Source organism: Urocitellus parryii, chromosome 2 (assembly GCF_045843805.1).
Source record: "Urocitellus parryii isolate mUroPar1 chromosome 2, mUroPar1.hap1, whole genome shotgun sequence".
Classification (NCBI taxonomy): domain Eukaryota; kingdom Metazoa; phylum Chordata; class Mammalia; order Rodentia; family Sciuridae; genus Urocitellus; species Urocitellus parryii.
Window position 1 is genome coordinate 120,824,929 of NC_135532.1, and position 4,838 is coordinate 120,829,766.

At 35.4% G+C, this 4,838-nt stretch overlaps 1 pseudogene; it reads right to left on the bottom strand.

Annotated features, from left to right (window-relative positions):
* Positions 1-3,893: 3,893 nt before the first annotated feature.
* On the bottom strand, positions 3,894-4,262 carry LOC144253406 (glycine cleavage system H protein, mitochondrial pseudogene; annotated as a pseudogene).
* Between the last annotated feature and the right edge of the window lie 576 nt (positions 4,263-4,838).

Here is a 4,838-nt window from a genome sequence, read left to right on the forward strand (position 1 = left end):
TACAATACTAACATATTCCCAACCAGAAGAAATCAAATAATTTATCTTAGAAAGTCAAATAATTTATCAAAATTATACTACTTATAGAATTATATTTCACATTAAAAATACTGTGATACAGACAAGGAGAATGAAATTTTATAAGATAAAGGTAATCCTTGTACAGCAGACATTTTTCTTAAAATTGGCACCCACTCTTCTCAAGGAAAAAGTTGATGGACATGGAGTCAAATTAATGGAGTTCCATCCACAACCATCTGTTTACTTCTCTGGCTTAGTATCCTTTATCCTTACAGCAAGAAATAGGATTCCACCACAAGGATAAAGATCACCCACAAGGATCACAGCAGGCACACAGGAGGAACAGCAAAATTGGAGGCAAATGAGAAAGTAGGGCTGTGCTATTACTATCATCAATATGATGGACTAACATTAGCTTCCCTGTGTGCCTAACACTAGGAATCCAAAGAGAGGTGAGATAATAGGGAAGTTTATTCAGCCATAAAAAATGAAATTATGTCATTTGCAGGAAAGTGGGTGGAGACCATAATATTAAACAAAATAAGTCAAACTCAGAAGGTCAAGGATCATATTCTTTCTCTCATATGTGCAAGCTAGAGAGGAAAAAGAAAAAGAAAGGGGTGGGGGATGATCTCTTGAAAATCAAAGAGAGATAATTAAAGAAAGAGACCAAGGTGTGGGAGGTAGGCAGGGAGGGGAAAAGTGCTGGGAAGCAATATTGGACAAATTATATGGTTACATTGTGTGCATGTATAAATATGTAACAAAAAAATCTTGTTATGTACAATTATAATGCACAAATTAAAAAATGTGGAAAGAAAAACAAAAGCAAGTCAGCACTGATTATGTTTCAGCTTAAAAATCTGCAAATATCTATAATCATTTTATGTCCCTCTGTCTCTTGGAAGCCATATTCCATACATATACATGTATGTATAAGTATTTCTGCATATATGTATAGTACTGTACCAAATATATGCATATATAGAGAGGTATATAACAACACTCAAGACTCACAAAATAATTCAACCTATTCATAAGCAAGATGAGCCCCTGGGCATCTAAATGTAGACCCACTTAGTTAAAGACAGTATGATTCTTGCCCCTTATATAATGGCTTGTAGTTTTCTAATTTAAGTGTTTTTTGGTTGGGTGCTTTATTTATTTTAACCCCATTTTGAAATCCCTACGGATACATTCATGTCCTTAAAACAGAAAGGGATAGAAAACCTTTCTAATCTTGAAAGTAAAATATAAAATACCAAATAAAATTGCTATTATATATTTTCCAGCATCCAAAATAGTGCTAAATGCAAAGTAGGCGCTAAAGAAGAACTTTCTGAATAACAAAGGAATAAGAATGAAAAATAGAAAACCAAAAAAGTAACCTTACCCATATGCCTTATAAAGCCAACATAAAACTACTTACTTACATATCATAGTATAAAAGTTATGGTAATTTATAATTATAGGTATCTAATTATATGAGGATTTACTCCTTGATGAAGAGCATTTGTGGTTCAAGGACAGATCTTCGGTTTCTACACCAATATCAATCATTTGCCAACCATAGGAAAGCTCATTACTGAATTCTCACTCTGTACCATATGGTCAAGTATTAATGGGGGACAAAGGAATGCCATTCAACTGTAATTGTGATGCTCATATAATTTTAAGAGTTTCATTAAAATCAGGTCACTCTACTACAATAATTTTTTAAAGAATGGTTTATAAGTACGAAGAAGGAGTGATTCAAAATCTTATTTTATTACATCTATAATAGAAATGTACCTTGATATTTGTGATTCAGATACATGATCAAATGTTTATATTGTCCATTGAGTACAGTTATTTGGTTTTCCATAAAAATCCATGCAACATTTACTTACTGAACCCTGTCAGAAAATAGATTTAGAGATAAAAATATCTGTTATTTAAAAACTGTGTGGTGACTATTGCTCTCAAAATATCAGTGGAAAACATACTTATGATTTGCCTTGAGAAAAATTTCACTTAATATTAAAATGAGAGTTGCAAGATAATAATTGGAACATCTCAATGAAATTTCCCTAGGTAGTTAACAAGTCACAACCTAAAACCACCATTATAGCTGAGGAGAATATCAATTGGTTCCAAAATGCATTTATAACTTTCAGATTTTAATTTAAAGTTTTCTTCTCTTCAAATCAAGTAGCCTGGCCTGAAGAAGTCGCCAAATCACTTGAGATAAACTTATGTACATTAAATAAGAACATTTCTTGAAGGATCTAATATATCAAATTTATGGTCTCAATCAATTTTATCCAATTTTACTTTGAAGAGAAACTCACATTGAAGCAAAACTGGTATAACTGAAAATGTAAATCTTAATATATAAAATTGAAATACATTAAATTCCACTTCAAAATAGCCTTAAAACCTAGAAAAGAATAAAATGAAAGAAAACAAAAAATCAAAATTTTGATAAAAAGTATCTTCTTCAAGTTAATAATTATCTATTATTATGACCATTATACCAGAAAACAATTTTTAGAAGGAAAGCTTACTTTTGCTCACATTTTCAAAACTAATTCAGTACATTGTTGGTAAACACCACTGCTTTGGGCTAAGGTCAAATAGAAAATCTTGGCAAAAAGTGGAGAAGAGTATAGAGATTCAGGCTAATGGCATTAAGCTTTTTGATAAAATAACACTAGAAAAAATTTCAAGCATTAAAAATAAGAAGATAATTTAGACCTCCCAAATCAGAAAGAGGTAGGTGTGACAGTCTGTGGTACCCATGATTCCAGAAGCAGAGGCTGGGGTTTGACCTAAGTGCACGTGTTATGGCTCATCCTTGGAGAACACAGCTGGGACGCTGTGGAGAAAAAGAAGGGCTGAGAGGAATTAAAAGTCATGAAAGAAGGAAGAGAAAGAAAAGAAAAGAGAAGGAAAAGTCAAGTTTATCTCATTTGGCCTTTCAAGAAAGGAAAGAATGGGAGGGACACAGTGGTGCATGCCTGTAATCCCAAGGTCTTGAAGGCTGAGGTAGGAGGATTGTGAGTTCAAAATCAGCCCCAGCAACAGAGAGGCCCTAAGCAACTCAGTGAGACCCTGTCTGTAAATAAAATACAAAAAAGGGCTGGGGTTGTGGCTCAGTGGTTGAGTGCCTCTGAGTTCAATCCCTGGTACCACCCCCCACCAGAAAGTAAGAAACAAAAAGAAAGGAAGGAAGGAAGGAAGGAAGGAAGGAAGGAAGGAAGGAAGGAAGGAAGGTGAGTGAAAACAAGGAGCTTGCTGCCTCTCAGCCCCAGCCTCTTTTTGCTATTGTTTTTGAAATTTAATATTTTATTTGTTCTTATTTTGCTGAAAATCTGTTGCTTCAGTATATAAAAATAATAGCAGCCAATGCAGCCTATTACAAAATTGGGACAGTATTGTTCTTTTGACACTGTATGACAAACAATTATTTTCACTCCCAAATATTTTTCAAAGGGAAGATTATTAAGTATCTTGACCCCAATCCAGGGATGGTTGTAAACAAGTTACAATACTATAAAGGCTTATAACAAGATGGTCCTTGGATTCCATAATTTGAAAAGTAGTTTTAACTATAGATCAATGTCATGAATTCTGAATACCAGAGCCTAAAGCCTACTATAAAATTATAAGGATTTGTAAAAAGATGCATATTGTTGTATTTATCTGCAATTCTTGGGAAGTTAAGGGAGTATCTTCCCTCAGTAGCAGTGTTGAGAGTTGTTTCTTTTTAAATATTCTCTCTGCCACTAACTTGTGGCAACTATACTGAAGCTATTTGACATGAGTTTATTTAGGGTGCTATTTCTATTCATCAATATATTTCACATATTTCTCAAATGCCTCTTCACTCATTAAGTCATCAGTTCCAAAAGGTCACTTGTCATCTTCCTCAGCCAGCCATCACCATAACATGGTTTGTTCACAAGCCCTGGGTTTTCTTCAGGTATGTCACTAATTTCAGTTACTTCTCCTGATAGAGGGACACCATATTCACTGGCAGCTTTCATACTTTCCAAAGCACTAAACTCATCTTGTTTTTTCGATTTTGTCTCAGCTGCACATAAACTATAGTAAATAACATCTCCCAGAGCTTCCTGTGCAAAACTACTGATTTCTGCCACTCCAAAGCCATTTTCTATTATCCACTCATGTTTCTCTGTGACTTTACACATTGAAAGAAGAGTGGTCCTGTGCATAGCCACCAGGGCTGAGGCTTGCATGCTCTATACCACTTATAGCACTGTGTGCACAAGTTTACAAAGGGTCACCACACTGCAGGAGCCATCAAGGGGCCTGGACCAGATTGAGCCCTTTATGAAACAGTCTTGTGAGGCTTCCCAGGATCATTTGGAACCTGCCATCCTCTCAGTTACTAGCCTCAGCTTACAGGTACCACAAAATGTATGGGCATCCTCTTGATGCTAGCTAAATAAATTTTTGTGCCTCAGGCTGTATCTCTTGGTTTTAGTGGTGTTGGGAGAAAAGGATTCTTCCAATTCTTTTTTTGGTGGTATCAGGGATTGAACCCAGAGGTGCTTAACCACTGAGTCACATCCCCAGCCATCTTTTATATTTTTTTTAGAGACAAGACTCACTGAATTATTTAGTGCCTCCCTTTTTTGCTGAGGCTGGCTTTGAACTCGAGATTCTCCTATCTCAGCCTCCTGAGCCACTGGGATTATAGGTGTGCACTACCATGCCCAGTGGGATTCTTCCAATTCTTGAACTGCTCACCTCCCAGGGTTTTGCATGTGTTTTCAGGTGAGAAATTAGCCACTGTTGGTGGCAGAAAAAAC